The following is a 25,400-nucleotide window of genomic DNA, read 5'->3' on the forward strand; positions in this document are numbered from 1 at the left end:
AAGGAATGCTTAGATTTGTTATTTAAGAAATGGCAGCATAGTTCAAACAGAGATCATGAATGTATTTTGTTTTGAAATCTAGATACATACGACATGAAATAATTGAGTTTCCTCATCCTCAAGTAAGAGATAAGTCCTCCCTCTTTTTTTGACCCCTAGTAATCCCTATTTCTCTGCCTTTCTTTCCATTCTAATCACACTGAATTCCCTTCTAGCCAAAATATCCAATATAAGAAGAGGCTATGGAAATTAAGTCCCTCTAACAGAAGACCTGTGATTGACCTTGGAAATGACCTTCCCATACAATCAATGGTATAAATGGTATCATAACAGTGTCATATGTGTTAATTAGGCATTTATGAGCAGAAATGGGGATCCAATAATAATTTATAATGTTATTCTAATATGTTTTAAATTGATATATTAATGGCTTATGAGAGATAATTTACATATCTGTTCTGTTTTTTTTTTTTTTTTTTTGTAAAAAATAAGGATATCTTAGACTCTGAGACACCAATATAATTAGTAGACTATATTGCTGCTCTTTAGTAAGTTCATAAAATTACTCTATTCTTCTACTAACACAGTGATGAATGGTATCATGTGGGCTTCACTAATATTCATTCCCTAAATTTTAGTAATGATTCATCTAATTACGTGTTTTATTTTTAAATCTTTTGTTTCTGTGATTTTCTGAAATTTTTTTGAGTATTTCCCAGAGCAACAACATAAAATACAAACTGCCTCTGAAAAACCCCAAAAATGACATCCCAAAGATTATACTATCCTTGGGGTCACAGAGTCCATGTTACGTGAGGTCTAATCTGAAACACTCCATTAGATAACAAAAAATGGCCCATTTTCATTTTCTTTTATATCAGTAAGATATAATAAATTTCCAATATTAACACTCTATATTTTAGAAAGCATATTTAATGCTGTAGAAGCAGAGTACTTTCACATCTGTTCTTCACATATCTATATGCCAAGTACTGGGTTGACAATAAAAAAACAAATATTTCAATAATGAAGACACTAACACATAATGCCTGCCACCATTGCAAAGTACTAAGTTAAAAAAATATATTCAACGTAAGATAGGGATAAAGTATTCCATAAATAGGTAAGCCCAATAATTGGAACAAATTAAATCAAAACAGATTAGAATAGCATTGCCAACAAACATGTAAAAATAAAACATCATCTAAAATTATAATTGCTTTGCAAATTAAATCACATTTGGACTGTTTTTCATCCAAAAAGCTTTTTTGACATAACATGGTCCCCTATTTCTCAGATGTATATTTTTTCACATATAAATTGATATCTACATTTAACATAGTCTTATGAGATCTTTTTTTCTCTGGTAATCTATTAATAAAATAGCATCTTACAATCAATGAAATGTAGTATATATGCACATTTTCTATTTTTAAGGCAAACACTACCACTAAATTGCCCTTTAATACATCTTTGAAAAATAATGTCCCTGCTATTTACGGTACCACAGAGGCATCTTGAGACTGTGAATATTAATAATGTATAAATGAAATACCATGTCTGCTCTCTTTCAAAATCCCCAAAAAAGATATGGTAGGTCTTAGATTATTTATGTCCAAGGGAATAGGTTTATCTTGCGTATGTAAAACATTAGAAATGTCTACTTCTCCACAATGAATTTGCAACTTCCACAAACACAGCACCTGTGTGATATCTTTCTGACAGTTTCTGAGTAATTCCATGTGGCCAAAATCTATGGTTCTCCATGGAATATTTTACTCTTGTAATTAGCAGCCAGTTCTTGCTTTTAAAGCACACAATAGATTCAACATCCTTTTCATTGTACTTGTAACAATTGCTGCATCTATTTTGGAGCCTGCCATTAGACTATGAACTCATTTGAGTCAAGAATTACCTTAGTTATCTCTCTGTTGCTCACAAGAAGCACAGTATCTGATGCAGAGTTTGTCAGCACTCAAGAAAATCTGTATAGAATGATAATTGTAATGAAAAAATATACACCACAAGAAGATGCTGTAAGAATAACAGAAAGACACTAGGACTAAAGTTTATCTTTTTCTCTCTGTTCTCAGATAAGGATTTACAGCAAACTTTCCAGATATACTGAGGCTCAGGTCCCTTCCTTTCCCATAAATAGTCTGTCAGGCTTTTGTTTTGGAATTAGGAGATGATATGTTTCAGTTACATATACTACTTTAAATGGATCCATATTTCTACAGGGAAGTGGCAAAGTCTCTGACTTTTCCTCACAAAACTCATTCACACTAATGATCTGCCCACCCACCTCTTTATTTTTTTGGATAATAAAATTAACCAAGATGAATTAGGGGGAAAAGGAGAAGAAAGTGCCATCACCACCACAGTTTGTTACATTTTTTATTGTAGCAGCAATGAGATATATAAATGTATTTTAAAATCACCTGAGGGGAAGAGCTGACAGCTCCCCAGAAACAATAAGAAATAGCTCCCTGAAGAAGGTACCTAAAACTTTCTTCCTTACAGTCTTAATATGATACACACTCCCTTGACTCACTGAACCTTTTTAAAAAGTACTGGGAATAGCTACCAGTTCAGACTCCATACCCACTGGCTCTGTACTAAAGTGACAAAATGTTACCATCTTAAAGACAGGTGACAACATTTCTGGTCTCAATAATCCACACTGGATCCAAAAGAACAGAACATAGCACAGAAGTTAGAGATAAAATATTTATTAAAAGATAGTAAATAAAGTAACAAATGAACAGATCTTTTGAAAAAAGCCATTCACACAAAAATGGACAGTCTACAAAGATGAAAGCATGATAAAATGCATACAGTTGTAAAAAAAAGTTCCAAGTTTTCAATGGCAATAAAATATAAATAATTCCAAGCTTCTTTGAAAAATCACAATGTAGCTAGGTTAGAAATATTGCTAAAACTTACTTTCAAGTACATTAGTTGGGTATCATGTATCCCAATTATAGAAGTGAATACATGCTTGTGGAAATCTATTAAAAACATAAAAGTAAGAAAGATAGTATTACATAAATAACTTCATCACCCAAAGATAAGCACAGCTAAAATACATATATAAATTCTCACTTGTTTGTAAGGGTCCTAAGGGTTCTCTCTGCCTCATTTTTCAAAGAACACTATTCCTATTTCTTTTTAAAAAACAGGTATGCCATCATATTTTTCTACCCACCCATCAAGCCTTCTTCCATGTAGCAACATTCTCATATAATGAAAATCCAAGATATTTTTACCAAAAGTTTAAGGTGAGATGGGAAACTGTTGTGTGTTTCTTTTTTCTTGCATAAAAATGTGGTGCCTGCCGGGCGCGGTGGCTCACGCCTGTAATCCCAACATTTTGGGAGGCCGAGGCAGGCGGCTCACGAGGTCAGCAGATGGAGAATATCCTGGCCAACACGGCGAAACCCCGTCTCTACTAAACATACAAAAATTAGCAGGGTGTGGTGGCAAGTGCCTGTATTCTCAGCTACTCGGGAGGCTGAGGTAAGGAGAATTGCTTGAACCAGAGAGTCTGAGGTTGCAGTGAGCCGAGATTGCACTCCAACCTGGTGACAGAGTGAGACCCCGTCTCAAAAAAAAGGTGGTGCCTTAGGTGATTTTTTTTTTTTTTTTTTTTTTTTTTTTTTTTTGAGACGGAGTCTCACTCTTCGGCCCAGGCCATCTCAGCTCACTGCAACCTCCACCTACCTCCTGGGTTCACGCCATTCTCCTGCCTCAGCCTCCGAGTAGCTGGGACTAGAGGCGCCCGCCACCACCCCCGGCTAATTTTTAGTATTGTTAGTAGAGACGAGGTTTCACTGTGTTAGCCAAGATGGTCAGGATCTCCTGATCTCGTGATCCACCCGCCTCGACCTCTCAAAGTGTTGGGATTACAGGCGTGAGCCACCGCGCCCGGCCGCGTTAGGTGATTTTTAAAAATAACCTGACTCCTGACTATTTTTCAAATGTAATAGAAATTCAGAGTTGTCCAAAATAACCTACAGAGTTGTAGAATAACATGCTATTTTGCTTTACAACTAAGTCTTCACACTTATGAGTAAATTAGAACAGATTAAAGCCCTCCAAATGTCTGATATTTATCAGAGGCACAGCTTCTATTTCAGTTCCTAATCATGATTTTTACTGCTAATAATATAATAAATGTAAAGTACTGTCCACAATGGATCTAATTACAAGCATGCTATCAGAAAAAAAGGTTATATTAATGTATTTCATGAGAAAACGTTTTCTGTATTGCCATCTCTTTTTAAATAAAAACTTTTTTGAAATATTCTATTAAAAAGTTACAGAAAAGAATAAACAGCTTGGCAATCTGATTGCAACAAGAGAATGTACTATTATATATGCAATAACTAGAAAAATAAACTTTTATGGTATGTTTTTTAAATGCTTAACTCAAACTAATCCTATACTAGTAGGATTATCAGTAAGAACTCTTAAATAAGGCCAGGCACAGTGGCTCATTCTTGCAATCCCAGCACTTTGGGAGGCTGAAGCAGGTGGATTGTTTGAGCTCAGGAGTTCAAGACCAGCCTGGGCAACACAGCAAAATACTACCTCTACAAAAAAATACAAAAATTACCCAGGTGTGGAGCTGTGCTCCTGTAGCCCCAGTTACTTGGGAGGCTAAGGCAGAATTGCTTGAGTCCAGGAGGCAGGGGTTGCAGTGAGCTGAGATTGCACCATTGCATTTCAGCCTCGGGGACAGAGTGAGACCCTGTCTGAGGAAAAAAAAAAAAAAGAAAATACTTTTTTTTTTTTCCCCCGCCCAAGACGGAGTCTCGCTCTGTAGCCCAGGCTGGAGTGCAGTGGCCGGATCTCAGCTCACTGCAAGCTCTGCCTCCCGGGTTCACGCCATTCTCCTGCCTCAGCCTCCCGAGTAGCTGGGACTATAGGCGCCCACCACCTCGCCAGGCTAGTTTTTTGGTATTTTTTTTTAGTAGAGACGGGGTTTCACCGTATTAGCCAGGATGGTCTCGATCTCCTGACCTCGTGATCTGCCGTCTTGGCCTCCCAAAGTGCTGGGAAAGAAAATACTCTTAAACGTTTTTAACATTTTCTAAAATTGGCTAAAAGAAAGCAAGCATTCTTTAAATTAGCAGATCATTAGCAGAAAAAGTATTGCACTCCAAAATCTCAGCTGCAAGATAAATACAAACTGAGGTTACAAATCAGTAATGTCTCCATATGTATGAAGTTACATTGATGAAAATTTCACATAACACTAAATAGCAGAAAGGCTCATGCAGTCGTCCAGATGCTAACATCACCTTATGTATTAAGGAGTCATTATCCAACTTGAGACACCAGAATTTTGATTCTATAACTATCTCTGAGTGACCATCTACATTTCTAGTTTTATCATACTCCATTTTTCCCCATCAAAGCTTTTGTTTTTATTAAGTCCAAGAAGAATAAGACAAAATGAAGAAAAATGGGTATGTGGTACACAAATCCCTCTAGGTGACACAAGAATTGACATGTCTGACTCGGAGAACATATTCAATAAATAACTGTTTATTAAATGAAAAGAATGCAATAAGAACAATGGTCAGAATTGAGGTAAAGTAGATGGCCTGCATTTAAAAAATAGTTTTCCTAATCTTTCTACCACTTCAAGCGTCCCTTGCATCAACATATTTTTTTGTTGTTGTTGCAAACACCTGATACAAAGTCATTGATTATTCCCTGCTCACTGGTAGTAAGAAACAAAAAGGTAATATTAAATTTAGTAAAAACAATAACTGGTTGAAAAGAACCTCAGTGAATAGATCTGACCGGAAGAAAAAAGAAGTTTATATGTTGGGCCCCACACGTGACTTCAACCCCTAAGAGTGTTCTCTTTATTTCATTTCTCCTTTAAAATGACTGCTTATGCTTAATGGTTAATAATAATAGAAATAGTTAACAGTTTCCACACTTACTACTCCCCTGAATGTCTTCAGCCTCTTATTAAGAAGTTTCACATAACATCTAGTCAACATAAAGGGAATAATAAGCTGCAATTAAATGTAATATAAAGCCACTGATACCTTTTTGTTGTACTGTATTAAGTAATTGTAGATTAAACTCTTATACCTTTCCACTATTATGTTGATGGCTAAAGTAATTAAATTATAGGATATAATAAATCATGCTTAGGAAAGATGAAACAAGAAATGGATCTCTATATTTAAGAACAGTTAGCAAACACTCTTTGTTTTTACTAAGCCCAAAGTGACAGATAAGTCAGGGGGGTTAGATGGAACTGTACTATATCTTGATTATGATGGTGGCCACAAAAATATATGCATTTGTTAGCAGGGCGTGGTGGTGCTTGCCTGTAGTCCTAGGAGGCACGTAGGAGGCTGAGGTGGGAGGATCACTTGAGCCCAGGAGTTAGAGGCTGCAGTGAGCTATCATTTTGCCACTGAACTCCAGCCTAGGTAACAGCTAGACCCTGTCTAGAAAAACAAAAAAGTCCAGAACCACAATCCTGGAATCAATAGCAAAGAAACCTGGTGGGAGAAGGTTTTACATTAAAATATTGTTTTGTAAGTTCAGAGTAGAATAAAGGATTTGATTAATCACATGCTTTATTCAAATAAATATTCATATTAAAATAACTAAAATGAAAAACAGAACAGAATTCAGTGTGCATATTGCAATCTAGGAAAAAAAGAATTAAAAAAATCAAAGTTTAGATAATTGAAAGTAAATATACATTAAAATACGTGATAGATATAAGTATATAAAATATCAAAGTAGTTATAAATGAATTAATCTCTCCCACTAAAAGATGAGGATTATAATTTTGAATATTAAAGTTGGGTTGCTTCCTGATTACAAAAAAATTTACAAGTTAACAGAACAGAAATATTGACAATAAAAGGATATTTTAAAAGTTTACTAGACACGTAATAACCAAGAAGATGCAGCTATATTTACATTAAATTTTAAAAGCAAAGATAAAGAGAATCACTTCTCTTTATTAGACAATTAAATTCACCAGGATAATATAAAACGTATAAACTCATATATACCTAATAATATAGTATGAAATACATAAAAAACATTGAGAAAGCTATGAGAAAAAATAGACAAACCTATTGTTATACTAAGTGATTTTTATATTTCCCTAAGTTAATAACAGATCAAGCAGACAAAAACAATTCCATGAGTCAGTAAGCTTACAGAAAACTTGAGAAATACCACTAACATGATTGATATAGTATAGGTGCGTATGTTTACAATTTTTTACCCCAAAATGAAAAATATGAATATTTATAAGTATAAATTAGACATTTATAAAATCCAACCATTTACTGGATCATAAATCAAGTTTCAAAATATTTCAAAGATTTTCTATCATAATAATCCTATCACATTTTCTGTACATGGAGGATTCATATTGGTAATAACAATTTTATAAATATTTATAAATATTTAAAAAGTAAAAGCATTTCTAAATAAGTCATTTGCTAGGTAGAATTAATGAAAATTAGAAAACTTAAAGTTCAATAATAACATAATAACATTGCATATAAAAGAGTACTTAGAGGGAAATTTGTCCTCCAAAATGTTTGTATTAGAAAGACTAAAAATTAACCCGCTAAGTATTCAACTTAGGTAGACAATGAACACAAGAACAAAACCAAAGGAAGTGGAAGAAATTAAATAATAAATGTAAAAACAGAAGATTATAAATAGAAAATGAAGACAAAACAAAAATAATCCGTTAGTTAAAAAGAGATAAACTAATAATTGCTATATCTCTAATATGCAACAGGCACTGTGCTGTCTTCTTCTATCATTTTATTTCTAGATCGGTCAAGTATAATTATATCCTCACTTCATGTTAAATGACTTAACAAAGTTCACATGGTTAGTAAGGTGGATATTAAAATATATGTTTCTCAGATCCAAAGCCTGTGGGGCTTTTTCTAATATAATTTAAACATCTTCATATTTCTTTATCAAAAAAGGTATTGCTTGACATCTAGTCTCCTTAGTTCATGCTTTACCAGCTGCATGTGATTTAAAAAAAAAAAGTCAAAATAAATTAAAAAGCAAACAAACAATTTTCACAAATTGAAATTTGGAGGACCAAATCATAAAGCTATCTATAACCCTATTACTCATAGTGTAATTAATGGACTGGTATAACCTGGAAGATTGTTAAAAATGCATAATCTCAGTCCTGAATATGTTCTGCCTAACGTGATGGACCAGAGCTTAGCCAACTGCCATCTCAGAGAACTAAGAAATGTAAAATTTTATTAAATTTGTGGGCAGCAAAATTGGCCTTCTATTAGTAAAGAAGAACACAGATTTTAATAGCAACTAGTTCTCTTTGCCACTGACTATTTAAAAAGGAGAAAAAGAAGAAACCTCAATTTAACACATTAAACTATGTTCAGTTGAAGCAAGCATCAGAATGACAGGGAGTCTGAAAAACCAGAGATATAAAGAGTGGCTAAAGGTACCAGGGACATTTTGACTTGAGAAAGTGACCTGACACCTGCTGTCCAATTTGCAATTAATTGCTTAACTAAAGCAGCCACAAACAAGATCAGTAATTAAGAGCTATAAAGGAGCAGAATTAAGCTCAATACAAATAAAGATATTTTATTAGGAGATATCCAGTCACAAAACTAGTAAAACTAGTGAAAATGCACCGTATCCTAAAGAATGTCACAACAAGCTGAGTGAATGTTTGCTAGGGATATTGCAGAAGGCTTATGTTCAGAAAAACTGAAGAGGCCTTCCAAGTCTATGTTCAAGTTATACTAATAATAATCACATGCTTTACTTATCATACCCATAATTAATCAAATTTACATAGTTAAAATTTAGCTAGTTCATCTATATCTGTTGTCTAAAACTGGTCTGTAATGGAAAATACCTAAACATTCTCATATTGTGAAATCATTGTACACTTGCTCATGTATGATCATTTTCAAAAGGAATGTCATTTCTAGAATATAGTCCAGCACTAGATTCACATGCTTTTAATAAGTTGTATCAAATTATAAATATATTAACTGAAGTTCAATATGTTGTCACTATGATGTCAGATTAAAAATAAAATGTGAGCTTTTCTTTCTTTTTAAAATAGATTTGGTCATAAAACAAGACTGCTTCCACTATAATTTATTTTCCAATTAATTGCATAATTAAATCTCAAACCACAAGAGAAAATACTCTGTTTCAAGATGCATATTAGCCTATGGTTTTCATTATATCAACTGACATAATGAGCAAAGTAGTAATTATCATGAAATAGGCCAGTGCTGTATACATAACTCTTTTTCCGCAAAATGCATGAATAGCTAACATGACTAAATACCTAAATAACATCTCTGGTCCAAAATTCATAAAATGAATAGAGTGTACATATTCAATGTGTAATACTTTAAAGAGACCTAGGTACAAGACAGGTGAATTACAAAAAGACTGACATCACCTCTGGAAGTTGCTTATAAACATGGGAATATGACCCATATTACAGTCACTATTACCTATTTCCATATACTAAAACATATCCCTTATCTATTTTTCATAACTATATCACTACTCTCTAGGTACAATATTATCCCATAATATACAGTTATTCCTTCATATATAATCCAGTGATTTTTGTTTATAAATTAAGTAAAACCTTTCATAGCTCAAGATGAGAAAAGAAAACATTTAGGTGTATGTGATGTCTCATAGCTACATATGAAAACAGAAATTTCAAACTGGTATATCAATGTAGTATAATCAATCATTCAATCAATCAACAAGTGCTCATTAAGTTTTGAATCTATGTCTATAGTAAAGATTAAATTACAATGAACTCTTTTCTTTCCCTTTAAAAAAAGTAGAACCTTTTCCATATTTGGATATTAAGAAAATTATCTAAGTCTCATTTTCCAGGTATAATAGACTGTGGACTAATAATAAACTAGCAGAAAGAGTCACATGTAAATAGGAACGGTGCAAGTTAGAAAAAACTATGTGTAATTTAACCCATTCTATTTGAAGATCTATATGATTTTCTATTTCAATATTTTATTGTCTGTACTTGTTTGTTACAGATATATCTTTTCTGATATGTTGTAAAATTTATAAGACCAGATATACTATTAAATGAGAGAGAATATGTGTAATCTATGCACACATCTTATTTAATGTTTATGGCCTCTCTCGTAACAAAGCATTGTAAAAGATAAAAACAAGAAAACTTAGATGGAAATTTTAAAATACAGTAATATGCTAATCAATAACAAAAATTCAAACTAACAAAAATATTTACTAAGATGAATATGAAGAAATACATATTGAATCACTGCCATATATCTTTTATAGTACAGTTATAAATTATAAACTCCAGGAGTTTACCCCAGAAAAGCATATTAATTTGAATTCGAGCAGGAATGATGATATTGATACACAGCACCTAGAGAACATAATGTATTGAATGGTAATTATAATAATAGAATATAGATTAGACAAATAGCATTTATTTATTTGGTCTTTGACAAATCAAACTGACATTTATTTATTTATTTATTTATTTATTTATTTATTTATTTGAAACAGAGTCTCACTTTGTCACCCAGGCTTGAATGCAATGGCATGATCTTAGCTCACTACAGCCTCGACCTCTGGGGTTAAAGCAGTTCTCATGCCTCAGTCCCCCAAATGGGGGGAATTACAGACATACACTACTACGCCTGGCTAATTTTTGTATTTTTTTTTTTTTTTAGAGATGGGGTTTTTGCCATGTTGCCCAGGCAGTCTCAAACTCCTGAGCTCAAGCCATCTGCCCACCTCGGCCTCCAAAGTGCTAGGATTATAGACATGAGCCACTGTGCTCTGCCTAAACTGATGAATTTTAAATCTAATAACGAAAAGCAGGTGTTTGTACTCCTAAATTAATTTCCATTTCAAAACTGTCTTAGATTCAATAAAAGTAGTATTTCATAGAATTTGAAGATTCTTTAGAAGACACGTATCTTACAAATTATATTATTCTGAGGATAAACAATATTCTGAAAATCCAGTAAAGTCTTTCAGCTATACTTAACTTTCCTTTACTCACAACATATTCAACAATGTATACCGTTGAATTTTATAACTGTTACAAAATGAAGCTAATATAAATTTCAAAAAGGTATATGAACATAAAATACTAAATTTTAGTTCTAAATACTAAAATTTAGAATACATTAGAGAGAGAGAGCACTCATTGCAGATATTGTCTTGCCATTTAAATTATGGGTATAAAATATTTTTGAGAATTTTGGAAGAGGAAAATGACAAAAGACAGGATAATGAATCTAAAAACTGTTTGTGTTTTTGATTTTAAGAGAATCCATAAAATTCCATAAATAAGATTCCATTCTAGTATTTTCAAACTAAAATACTAAATTTTAGTTATAAAATACTAAAATTATTTATGCTCACAGTTGCCTTACGCAGTATCAAGTTTTTGAAGGCAATGTCATCATAGGATCTATATCATTTTCAGATATCTAAGTCCTTGGAGAGATCCTTAAAACAGAAAAACTGAAAAAAGAAAGAATTGTATATTTTTTTAAAACATGGGACCTGGTATTATTAAATTAGATTCCATTGAGAAGAAATATAACCTTTTTGGTTTATATGTACAACTCTGAAATATGTGACATTTTAGAGATCCACTTAAAACTTATGTAGTCCAGTGAAATAAATAGATTGATATGTAGTCCAGTGATATATGTAATCCAGTGAAATAGATGGACAGCATAAATGTTGCTTGTATAATGGGGACTTCATGTATAATCTAGTTTTGAATACAGAAACAGCTTTAATACATAATTTCCAGGCCAAGAAACACTAAGTGTAATGAAGTATTGAATTCAGTGATTTTAGTGCTGCAATAAAAATGGGAGCAGAGAGTTTTATGAAACAATACAAATATTAGAAATGGAAATAAAAATACGGATATTTAACACATTGTCAGCAAACTAATTTCTTCTAAACTTGTCTCCCGATATGGCCTAAACCATTGGCATTGCTGGTTAATCACTTCCAGGGAAAAAAAAAAAAAAAAAGGAAACTACTTCAAGATCATAGGCTTTCTATTTTACTATAAAAGTTTATGCTCTGAAATGTTACAAAGTTAGCAGTCTTGGTAACATTAATTCACTACAAGAATCAACCATCAGATTCATGAGTAAACCAGAGGAATAAAACATAATTAGTTATCACCAATGTGCAGAGACATTGTAAATGTGATTAAAAGTTTGTGTTTTAATTACAAATTCTATTAACCTATTTCAATGTCTGAAAATCTTTCAACTTCATTAGTCTATGGTATAAGAAATCTGTTTTTATTTGTGTGAGTGGGTGTGCAGACCCTACATATAAATGAATTACTTTCTGGATTCAGTAAAATACATTAATCCTTATAAATCCATTTATTTCACACTAGCTGGAATGTCAAGTACATAGATCACAAGACCAGAACAAAGCAGAATTGTTCCATTCTTCTGCAACCCCTATTTCTCTCTTCTTTGTATTTTTTTTTTTTTCATTTAGTTCTAAATTTAGGCTTGATGTTTCCTCTTAAGGCAAATAGTTTTCTAAGATCCTTTCTCGAAAAAAGAGTTAGGCCTTCAAATTTGTCCATAAATAACATTCCAACCAATCTCTTAGAATCAAAAACACAAACAGCTTTTAGACTTTTATCATTTATTTTGTCATTCTTCTCTTCCAAAATTTTCAAAAATATTTTATACCCATAATTTAAATGACAAAATAGACATTATCTGCAATGAGCACGTGTGCTCTCTCTCTCCTCACCTTTATTTTTCTGTCTCCCATAGTGCTGCCTTCCTTCTCCAAATCATTTTCTCCAATAGTGAGAGGAGTTTCTTTCACCACAAATGTAGATAATTTTCCTGTCTACCCATTATATCCAAATCAATCAGCTGGAAGGAAAAATTGTTCATTCAACCTCCAACTATAGGTATATACAGTAAAAAATATTGTCCACCTTATTTTTAAGAAAGCTATATTTTAAAATTCAAGAGTCATCAGCAGATACCATGGTATGTTTACTGCAATATAAGAATACCCACCCTCCTTGCCAATCGGATAGTGAGGCTGTCACTACAATGTTGAAAATCAAGTAAAGACATACATACAGTATTTAACATTCAACAGATGATGAAATTACAAAACAAGTCCAAAGCAAAGTAATAACAAATGGTCTTTGTAGTGTGGAGCTGAGATGCAAGTGATTCAGGTTCTGAAAAAGAAAAAGCCAAATTAATTTATTTGTAACTCTCAACTTCTTGGCTTGATTGGATTGAAAAAGCAGATTACTGCCTTTTTATTCCTCTTGGTTCCTTCATTGTCATTATTTCAATTGTGTATCAGCATCCTAGATGACATTTAAATGGACTGAACTAGTATGTAGCTTAAATAACTGAAACCAATGAAGATCTGTGGTCATAACCAGACTGCCCACACTTTTGTAGACACCCATCAGAAATAAAGAATCATAATTATTTTATAGTGCCACTTTCCACTTTCAGTTACAAGTCTCACATTCTTCTTTGAGTTTTGGGTATATCTATTCATGATTTTTTAAAAAGTTGGATAGTACATGTGTATGGGGAAAGGTACATGTCTTTAGATTTCTAGGTAAAAAATATTGGAAAATGTTCCTCAAAGGTTTTTCAAATGATATACATATAGCTCTTTGGGAGCTCCTTGAGAGCGGCGGGAGTGTTGTCTTTCTCTTTATTTCTCAAAGCACATTTAGGTGCTCACCAAATGTTGGGTGTTTTAAGTCAGGTAACTTACTTAAAGGGCTATTAAATTGAACTGAATAGACTTCCTAATTGCATCTGCGATAGGAAGGGCATTCAAGCCAGGACTTGAATTGCTGGGGATCAATAATCTGTTATCTTTTCAGGATAAAATGAAGACATGATTAATACTGATGTTGGCCTTTTTTTTTTTTTCCTTTCCATCATTTACTTTGTTTTCCAATGCAAGAGTAAATAATATTATTCAATCACTAAAATCTGAAAAAAAGCAATAAAGCATAGCTACCATATGAATACAGAACTAACTTCTATATACACACTGATGCACCTAGAAAGCAAATTTACATAGATAGATGAAAAAAGCATTACATATCTCCCATCTCTGCCACTTTTAATACCTAAGTTTGATATGCATCCCTCCACAACTTATTTATGCATAAATATTATGTTTTTATACATACATATCCATAGATTATTTGTCTTTTGTTTCTTGATATTTTATACAGGCTTTAATCTTCATGGGAAGACAAGTTTGTTTGATGATTGATCCAGGTAGTCTCCTGAAACAGTTAGGTAATGAGCTAGCTGGGGCCAGGATTTTCCTCCTCTTCCAGCAAAGGGTGCTTTGAAGGATCTTAACTTCCTTCAATGTGTCCACTTGGGAGGCAGTTGGCATTCTCATCACTCCCTTACTAGCTGATATCCTGATTCAGACTATCTTTCCAAACATACTGTTTCCCCCCATTTTTGAGGTCACTTTCATATTCATCTCTCATAAAATAAGAACACCAAAGCAGTGGGTAACTTTCGTGGAACAAATTTCCTTGGTGTGCCCTGCTGTGCCCAGTGGAGGAAGCATGTATTCTGAAGAACTCCACGAAAACTGGGGACTTGTCTGTATCTGCGATCTGCCCATTAGCTCCTATCAGAGCAAGGTGACACTTCCAGCGTTTTGCCCAAAACTTCTGCTCATCAGTGGCGACAAATGCAGGGTGAGCACCACTACCTACTTAAAGCATTTAACTGAACACATTAACAAAGGGAGATATTTCCCTGGGGTTATAACAGGTCATAGTGAAGATAATAGTCATATGGTCTTGTGGTCTGTCAGGCAGTGATGCCCTAAAGTAGGTGAATCACTTGGTCATGGTAGGGTACCTATAATCTTTAGTACAACTGCTCTTGAATTTTCTATTTTATTTATTTTGAGGCAACAAGAGTTTCTGGATCACAATAAACTCCTCAATAAAAATAAGTTTTCTCCTACCTGTTAATGATTAGCAATGAGTAGATTTGTTAAGTGCTTCAAAAATTAGTAATTGCCATTTATTTAACCCATCTAATAAGCCAGGTTGTGTTTAGGAAAATGACATATATCATTCAGTAATCACTTAATACAAAATTATTGAGTATCTACAGTTTACCAGGCACTAGCTTAGGTAATGGATATATGATACCCTGATAAGAAATCTAGTTTAATAAATAAATGCTTATAAGACAGGGAGACAGAATAGGCACAGGATGATTCAGGAAGAATGTCTAACTGTTAACTAAAAGAGTAAGGCAAGAGTTGGCCAAGCAGGATATGAGGAAAGATATTCCAACAGAAAACAACCTTTACAAAAGCCTATAAGGCCTATCTGCCAAAGTTACGGAAACGGGACAGGCTGTGCAAAGAACACAGTAATGAGATAAGACTCAAGAGGTCTGACAATGAATGGTCATGTAAAAATATGCTAAACATTTTAGAAAAGGGAAACTGTACAAAAAAGAAAAATTAATGAAGTTAAAAGATACAGAAGGTGAAATAGAAAGGATTTAGTGATTGGATATTCTCAATCATGAAGATAGAGGGTTAATGATATCACCCCAAGGTCTAAGTTTGGTAACTGGTGGGATGGAGATTTCATACATAGGAAAAGAAGGGGAAGCTGAAAAATGGTACAGGTTGCTTTTGTTGGTGAGAAAAAACACAGAGATAGAGGATTCTGTTTTGGAAATGTAAGTTTGAAATACTGTGGGACATAAAAGTAGATGCAGCTGGTGGTAGTGAGATATATTAGGCTGAAGTTATAGAAGATATTTGGGTTGATGATTTAGATTTGTAGCTGAAAAATAAAGACAACTGAGAAAGCAGGGACAGGAAACTAGGAGGGGAAAATGCAATATCATAGAAGCCAATTAATAAGATATTTTATTTCCTTAATTACACAAGTTATATATGCTCCTTATACTATGATTCAAGTAATAAAATGTGCATCAAGAATGAATAATGTTTCCTCCACCTGACACAATCTAAATCACAAAAAGACACTAGTAACATTTTTGTGGATACATAACTGGACATTTTCTATGCATATATAAATACATACATCTATATGCATAAACATGCACATTTATACAGTAGGGATCATATCATATATTCTTCAAATTATTTGTTTTATTTAAAAGATTGTGGATATATTTCACTGTCAGTACACAGAGATTTATAATATTATTTTTAATGGTTGGATGATATTCCATTGTATGAATATAGCATAGTTAATATTTTAAATGTGTATTTAAATGTCTATTATAGAAATAATTCAAAGACATGGTGAAAAAAATAAATAAGAAAAATAAAAAATCTTATACTCCTCCTCTTTTACCTCAGAGTCAACCAGTGTTAATCTTTTACTCTTCAGGACATCTGGAGGTTACATTTTCAAACATGACACTTAAAATTTTATTGTATCATTATCAACTTTAGATTTCCATTATTTGCCACCTTTAAAGATGAAAAATTTAGGGATTTTATGCAATCCCTCATCTCCCTTTCCCTCCACATCCAAATCTTTGTGAGTTAATCATTTTAATTTCTTCTTGGGTTTTCACTTTTTAAAAGTTTCTTTCTTTACATGACAAATTTTAATTTCTTTTTTTTAAGCTAGCACTTAATATTATCTATTTTCCCCTGGATTAAAAAAAAAAGAAAATTAGCTCCTTAACTTCTATCTTTTCTTCCATTTCTTAAAAAAAAATTTAAGAGAAATTATTAAAGGCTTATAATTTTTATATTCTCTTCTGTAAATATGCATCCTAGAGAGAATTTTGTTTCTATAGCTTAATACTTAAAAGGTTAAACCACAGTGCATAATTTAACATGTGATTATGAAAACATTATGGACCACAGAATTAAAAAGTGGGATTGAACCCATACAGATGCAAGAACAAGCCATTAAAAACTCTTGTTTCTAGCTTCCTTCCCATTTTCCGGATAAGATTCAGTAGTTACTCTAGTTTTGCATTCTGTATTCCCATTTTTTGGAGTAGGGTAGTATCTTTTATTTTCTGGAAAACTCCCTAAAATGATTGTTTTCACAGAGTAAATATACATAATGATGTTTCTTAGTTATTCTGTGCCTGAAAAAGTGTGTAATTTACCCTCACATTTGATTGATAACACATCCAGAAGTAGAACTCTAGGTTTAAAACACTTTTTTTCCTCTCAGACTTAGGAAGTCATTGTTCTCCGTTTCTGTGTTGCTGATGAGAAGTCTGATGTCTTTCTGAGTGCCAATCCTTTGAAATCAACATGATGTAATATACTTTGTTTTATTCCTTTCTAAATAGTTTTAAGATTTTTCTCTTTAATCTTGATATTATGAAATTTTTACTGTTTGAGTCATTTTGACTGACGTTGTTCAGCAATTGAAGACTTGGGTTTTCTACCCATGTATACAGTACATTAGATAAGACGAACTAGTATTTCTCTACTTTCCATCTAGTACTCCTTTGGCACTGGGCTCTGTTTCCCATTTTTTTGTTACTTAACTTTCCTCATAATCATTTTCATCTGTTTCTTTTCTGTCCAAATACTGTCAAATTTCCTTGATTTTTTTTTTTCAGATTACTTATTGCTATTTTTTGAGATAATTTGTCCTGCTATACACCTTAACTACGTTGATTTTTACCTTTTGGACTCTGGCTATCTTTTTTATTTCCACACTCATTTCTTAAATTTATAAACAATTTTTCCAATAGATTAAATTTACACTTAAATATTTATAAGGGCAGTTAGAATTATTGTTAAGGTTTCTTTTTTTTTTTTTTTTTTTTTTTTTTTTTGTTCTCTGCATTATCTCTATTTCCTCCAGGGTTGATTTGTTTTGGTTTGTTTTGGTTTGGTTTTAGTTCATCTTGGATCTTTCTCTTGATGACACTGATTGTCTTCAGATGTCATGCTGTTCGTCATTCATAAATACAAACGTACTATGTTAACAAGCATGCCGAGCCAAATGTGTTTTCTCACCAGTTGTATACGTCTCTTATAGATGATTACTCCCTGGAATTGGAGTATCAATTGCAATTTCTATAGAAATATTGGGGTATGTCAGCAGGTAATCTTTTTATAGTTTGAATAGATAAAAAACCAGGAAATTAGGCCGGGTGCGATGGCTCACGCCTGTAATCCCAGCACTTTGGGAGGCCGAGGTGGGCGGATCTCGAGGTCAGGAGATTGAGACCATCCTGGCTAACACGATGAAACACGGTCTCTACTAAAAATACAAGAAAAAAAAAAAAAAGAAAAAAAAATTAGCCAGGCATGGTAGCGGGCGCCTGTAGTTCCAGCTATTCAGGAGGCTGAGGCAGGAGAATGGCTTGAAGCGGTAGGTGGAGTTTGCAGTGAGCCGAGATTGCACCACTGCACTCCAGCCTGAACAGAGCAAGACTCTGTCTCAACAACAACAACAACAACAAAAACAAACAAACAAAACAGGAAATCATACTCCTGAACTTGTGAGAGTAAGGAGGCTGTAATTGGGCAGAGAAGGAAACATTTTACTGCTGTATGAAGCTATATTTCCTTTCATTTTGATTTTTTGTTGTTGTTTTATGAGTCTCCAGCAGGAGTCGATACACCTAACAAAGTTTTAATGGAACAGAGCCATGCACATTTGTTTATGTATTGCCTATGGGTGCTTTCTTGCTGTAATGACAGAGTTGAGTAGTTGTAACTACAAAGCCTACTTACTACCCGATCCTTTGTTTAACCCACTTATGCCTAGTGTTCCATTATTGGAATGCTAAGCATGTGGGAATTATTTATATCCTATTGCTCAAGGTCGTTGCCAAGGTCTGATTTTTCACCCATGCAAAAATTCAAAAAATTGCAATCTCCAGCATAAATGGGTTAAAAAAGTTTGCCAACTCTTGATGAAAGCTACCCTTAACTTCTGTAATACGTCTTTCTCACTCTCTAATACCGGTAGCAGTGCCCACATAGATCACATAGATCACTTTCTGCTTTTAGGGAAGGATTCTCAGGATTTACCTGGATGTCAAAAACTCCAATTGCTAGATACTTGGTTTACAATGGAACAAGAAAAGAATGCATCTCTTTCAGATGTTTCTAAAAGGGTTTACTTCATAAATTAGCTGGTTGATTCACACTGGTCTTTGCATTTGCTGACTCTGAAACTGAAGCATGTCTGGACTCCCTTGGGAGGCCCCTGCTTATATCTGGTATCATGTGCTCCAATTTTTGCAGGATATTCTACATTAATACTATGTAGTCTACTTTCTATATTCCAACTATCATATGAACATTTCTGAACCATTCCTTGCATTTGTTTATGTTTATTATCATTGTAATGATGTTATACTGTCTGTTTTCTTTCTTATTTATTTCTCTCTTTTTTTTTTCAGAGATAGGGTATCACTGTGTAACCCAGGCTCAAAATGGTGCAATGATAGCACACTACAGCCTCAAACTTCTAGGTTCAAACAATCCTCCTGTCCCAGCCTCCTAATAGCTGAGACTAGAAGTGCATGCTATAATGCCTGGCTTGTTTTTGTGAAATTTCTGATGGGTCTAAAATAACTTTGAAAAGATGTGAGCTAGATTTTTGTGCTCAAGATGTCATCTGGAACATGAAAATTAAAAAACTGTTTTACAAGAAGGAATAAACAATATTGCTAAATACTGAAAAGACTTCAAGTCAGATGTGGGTGGAAAAGTGGCTCTCAATATAGAAACAAGGATGTCATTTGTTACCTTGGAGATAGAAGGTTAACTGGCATAGTGAGGGAAGAGGGCAGAGAACAGCAACTTAAGAAATGGCCGGAATTTGAAGAAAACATAACGTGAACACATGCAACATTTTAAAGTTTGACTTGAAGAAGAGTGATAGGCCTATATGTGGCTGGAGATAGGTAATTAAATTGTAGACTTCTGTTAACTTATTTATTGTTGTTGCTGTTCTTTTCGGGGAGAGAAGAGAATGTATCAAGTTTAAAAGTGGAAGAAGCCTTGGGACAGAAAGGAGATTTAAAAAGAGAGGAAATACTTTATTAAATGTATCCTTGAAAAAGCAGAAAAGAATAAAATCCTGGCACAGATAAAATAATTCACTTTAGGTAAGATGGCAGACAGGAGAAAAGGCAAAAATGAAGGATGTGGATGTAATCTAGAAATTGACAGCAGGACACTGCAAAGGTTTTCATTCTATTGCCTTTATTTTCTACATGAAGTACAAAGTGTATGTTAGGTATTAGCTAACCTAGGAAATTCACAAGGGGTTGGAATAGCTGCCACAGATAATGGAAGACAGAACTTGGATAAAACTGAAGTATTGAGGAAATACTGAGGTTTCAACTGAGGGTAGGTATCATTCTTTTGTAGTGACACAAGCTTCAGTTTGTAATTTCTATAATAGGTTTACACAGCCTGAATAAGAGTATAAAAGAGGCCAATAGTTGGGGTTTCGCCCAGTAGGGGAGTGGGGAATTAGCAGGAGACTAACTGATATTTGGCCATGATGTCTAAAATGTACAGGTAAGGAAGCAGAATTAAAGATGACTAATAGAGATAAAAGTAGAGGATTTAGGGACTGAGTACCTCTGTGGTTTAAAAAAAAAAAAAAAAAAAAAAAAAGCAAGACAGGGCAAAAACATGGAGTGAGAGAGTTGCAGGAAAAGAAGCTGGGATTACAGCAAAATGCTTCAATATAAAATAATAGAGAAAGCACTTTTATGGCATGAGCCCTTTCTTGTGTAGTTGTGGAGATGAGTTGTCTAGTTAAATTCTCACATCAAGTTGAAGAATTATGAACTTCCTCTCAGAGACGAGAAAAATCTCAGAAAGGAAAGAATCTGGAATTTGGAATGCCAAAAAGTAAAGAAGTTGGAAAGCCAAAAAGTAGAGTCTGGAATCTCAATACCAAAATTGCAAATTATAGGTGTTTCTCCAGAAAGCCTTATGATTTTCTAACTCTTTCCATGTCTCAACGAGACTTCCAATGAGAAAGGAGCCATTAGAGAACTGAGGTTCTAGGCCGGGCACAGTGGCTCATGCCTATAATCCCAGCATGTTAGGAGGCCGAGGCAGGTAGATTACCTGAGGTCATGAGTTTGAGACCAGCCTGGCCAACATGGTGAAACCCCGTCTCTACTAAAAATAAAAAAATTAGCTGAGTGTGGTGGTGTACACCTGTAATCCCAGTTACTTGGGAGGCTGAGGCAGGAGAATCACTTGAACCCAGGAGGCAGAGGTTGCGGTGAGCCAAAATGGCTCCACTGACCTCCAGCCTGGGTGACAGAACAAGCCTCCATCTCAAAAAAAAAAAAAAAAAAAAAAAGAGAGAGAATTGATGTTCTAATCTACTTTCATAGGGCTTCAAATCCTGGAGCAAATCACTCCCATCCCTTCCTATACTATATATCCTTTCAGACAATTTCAATAAAGAACATGACTCCTTCATTAAAAATTTTGAGAACTCTCAGATCTGGAGGGACTTTTAAATTTGCAACTAAGTTATTTTAAGGGAACTTTAAATAGAGATATTTTGGAATTTTCTTCAATTAAAATCTCATTTTTGATTCTAGTACTTCCTTAAGTTATGAGAATACATGTTATGATTCAGATATATAGCTATACCTACTCACTGGGACATTTTCCTGTAAATATTGTGAAATAAAGCATCATACATTTTGGTGGTATAGAGAGAATCACTGAATAATAGACCTTGCCAAATAAAGCATTTTTATTTTAGAAGTATAAGTAAAACCAAAAAAGACTCTGATGGATTTATTTTCAGGAAAGATTTCAAAATCGTACTGGGATGCACAACAGTAAAGCAGTAGTTGTGCTTTAATAAATGAAAACAATGCTAATGAACCTATAATAAATCCCTGTGCGATAGTGACTGGAAGAATAGCAGAGAGTGAAATGAAAAAATCCACTGTTTATTCCTGATTTAAAAAAAAAAAAAAAGCCAATTAATACCTCCTCTTTGCTAATGCACTTTAGTTAGTTTGTTTGTTTTTCTGTTTGAAGATATTTTAAGAAGGCCAGGAAAAGGATAACAAGATTTAAGTAGGAGCAGAAGCCTGATAGTGAAACTGGGCAGCATCAAAAATAGCATTCCCAGGTGTATTTGTAAATGTGTTTTCCATGCCGAGAATCTGTCCCTCGCAATGCTCACGGGCTAAGAGACATTTGTCACAGCAACTTTAATCAACCATCCTAGGTGAATACTTTCTACCTTGTTTAGCTTATCACTTCCCCGCATTCATTTCCTTCAAAGTATCTGTTTAAACACCTGTTTTGTTTTTAGTTACTCTTACTTCCTCATGTCTTACCCTATTTTAACAACATAAGCAATTAAATCAGGAACAATGCTGTTTTTGTGCACTATTGTCCACCAAGAACCTTACAAACAGTATGCACTTGATATCATTTGTTGATTTAACTAATGAATTTGCCATGCTCCCCAACTTTATGGCAACAAATTTTCAAATTAAGACTTACTGTGTCACTTAATGATTGTATTTAGGCATAGGTAACAGATCTTACAGTGGCTAATCCAAAGGGGACCACTGTTTTCTGTGTTTTACTTTACGTTTGATATATCATAATAACTGTACTTATTTTGGGGGTATAGTTGATACTTTGATACATGTATACAATGTATAATAATCCAATCAGGATAAATGGGATATCCACCACCTCACACTTTTATCTTTTGCGTTGGGAACATTACAATATCCTTCTAGCTGTTTTGATAGATGCAATAAATTATTATGTATAATTCCCATACTGTACTATTAAATACTAGAATTCATTCCCTTTCTCTAATTGTATTTTTGTACCCATTAACAAACTTCTCTTCATACACTCCTTCCTCCTTTCCTTTCCAGCCTCTGGTAGCTACCTTTCTATTCTCTACCTCCATGAGATAAACTTTTCTTAGCTCCTACATGAGTGAGAACATGTAATATTTGTCTTTCTCTGCCTGGCTTATCTCACTTAACATAACAACCTCCAGCTCCATCCATGTTGTTGAAGTGACAGGATTTTATGCTTTTTATGGCTGAATAATATTTCATTGTGCATATATATACAACATTTTCTTTGTCCATTTATCCACTGATGGACACTTAGGTTGATTCTGTATCTTGACTATTGTAAATAATGCTGCAATAAACATGGGAGTGCAGATGTCTCTTCAGCTTACTGATTTGTCTTTTTTTGGTTATATATCAAGCAGTGGGATTGCTAAATTATATGGTAGATTTACTTTTAGTCTTTTGAGAAACTTCCATACTGTTTTCCATAATGGCTATACCATTTTACATTCTTACCAACAGTATACAAGTGGTCCCTTTCTCCACATCCTTGCCAGCATTTAACTGCTGTCTTTTTAAAAAATAGCCATTTTAACTGGGATAAGATGATACTGTATTGTAGTTTTGATTTGCATTCCTGTGGTGATTAATGACGTTGAACATTTTTTCATACACTATTGGCCATTTGTATGTCTTCTTTTGAGAAATATCTATTTAGGTCTTGCCCATTCTTTAATTGGATTATTCGTCTTATTGCTTTTGAGTTGTTTGAGTTGCTTAATATATTTCAGTAGTGAATCCTTTGTCAGATGGATATTTTACAAATATTTTCTCCCATTTTGAAGACTGTCCCTTCACTTTACGTTTTTCCTTTGCTGTGCATTTTAGCTTGATATAATACCATTTTCTGTTTTTGGTTTGGTTGCTTATGGTTTTGAGTTCTCACCTAAAAAATCTTTGCCCAGGCCAATGTCCTGTAGCATTTCCTCAATGTTTTCTTCTAGTACTTTCACAGTTTTCTGTGTTACATTTATGTCTGTAACCCATTTTGAGTTAATTTTTGTATATGTTGAAAGATGGAGATCTAGTTTTATTCTTCTGCATATGGATATCCAGTTTTCTCAGCACTATTTTTTGAAAAGAATGTCCTTTCCCAATGTATGTTATTGGTGCCTTTGGCAAGATAAGTTGGCTACAGTGCATGGATTTATTTCTGGGTTCTCTATTCTGTTTCATTGATAAATGTGTCTGTTATTATGCCAGTACCATGCTATTTTGGTAAATATAACTTTGTAGTATAATTTAAAATTAGGTAGCTTGATACTTCCAGCTTTGTTCTTTTTTGCTCAGAATTGCTTTAGGTTTTTGAGGTCTTTTGTGGTTGCATACAAATTTTAAGAAATTTTCTATTTCTATGAAGAAAGTCATTGGTATTTTGATAGGGATTGCACTGAATTTGTAGATCACTTTGGGTAGTATGAATATTTTATTTTCATATAATAACGTGTGGCCAGGCACGGTGGCTCACACCTGTAATCCCAGCACTTTTGGAGGCCGAGACAGGTGGATCACCTGAGGTCAGGAGTTCAAGAACAGCCTGGCCAACATGGTGGAACCCCATCTCTACTAAAAATACAAAAATTAGCTGTGTGTAATGGCTGGTGCCTATAATCCCAGCTACTCGGGAGGCTGAAGCAGGAGAATCCCTTGAACCTGGGAGGTGGAGGTTGCAGTGAGTCAAGATTGCACCATTGTACTCCAGCCTGGGTGACAAGAGTGAAAGTGCATCTCAAAAAAAAAAAAAAAAAAAAAAAAAGAAATAAAAATAAAAATAAAAATAAATAGTGTCCAGGGTAAATAGTTCAGGAAATGTATGACAACTCCAAAACTCACCACTTGCCCTGGGATCTTTGTGTTTTGTTTTTTTTTTTTAATCCCATCCTTAGAATCCTTCATGAGAGCTGCTGGAAAAATGAAAAATTACTTTCAATGGCAAAAACCACAATTACTTTCGCACCAACCTGATAGTTTTCATGTATTTGTTTAAGAAGGGAAGATTTCAAAAGTATCAAGAATCTGTTAATAAGAAATAAGTTTAGGCAAATAATAGTCTCATACTAGAATGTTTCCTGATTGATATACAAACCAAAAAAAAAAAAAAAAAAAAAACCCAACTCTAATAAAACATTATCATCACCTGGTCTGTATCACTCCAACAAGCAATAATGAGCTATTACAGACTATTCTACATAGGAAACAAAATTTTTATTACAAGAAAGTCCAGAGAGTGCTGAGTTAAAAGCAAAGAGAGAGCTAAATGAGTTAAATATTTAATGGCAGGATAAGGCAGCCTAGTATGTACATACCAACTTTAGGGATGGCTTTTCCAATTAGATCTAAATATTCAGGTTGTTAAGAAAGACATCCCTTCCTCTAGATCATATTTGTATTGACACAGTAAAGCTATTA

At 33.7% G+C, this 25,400-nt stretch overlaps 1 protein-coding gene across 1 annotated transcript in view; it reads right to left on the reverse strand.

The window, feature by feature from the left end:
- The window catches only part of KCTD8 (potassium channel tetramerization domain containing 8), a 288,163-nt gene that overhangs the window by 118,472 nt on the left and 144,291 nt on the right, over positions 1–25,400 (reverse strand). The gene's annotated exons all lie outside the window — the stretch shown is intronic.

Source organism: Theropithecus gelada, chromosome 5, assembly GCF_003255815.1.
Source record: "Theropithecus gelada isolate Dixy chromosome 5, Tgel_1.0, whole genome shotgun sequence".
Classification (NCBI taxonomy): Eukaryota; Metazoa; Chordata; class Mammalia; order Primates; family Cercopithecidae; genus Theropithecus; species Theropithecus gelada.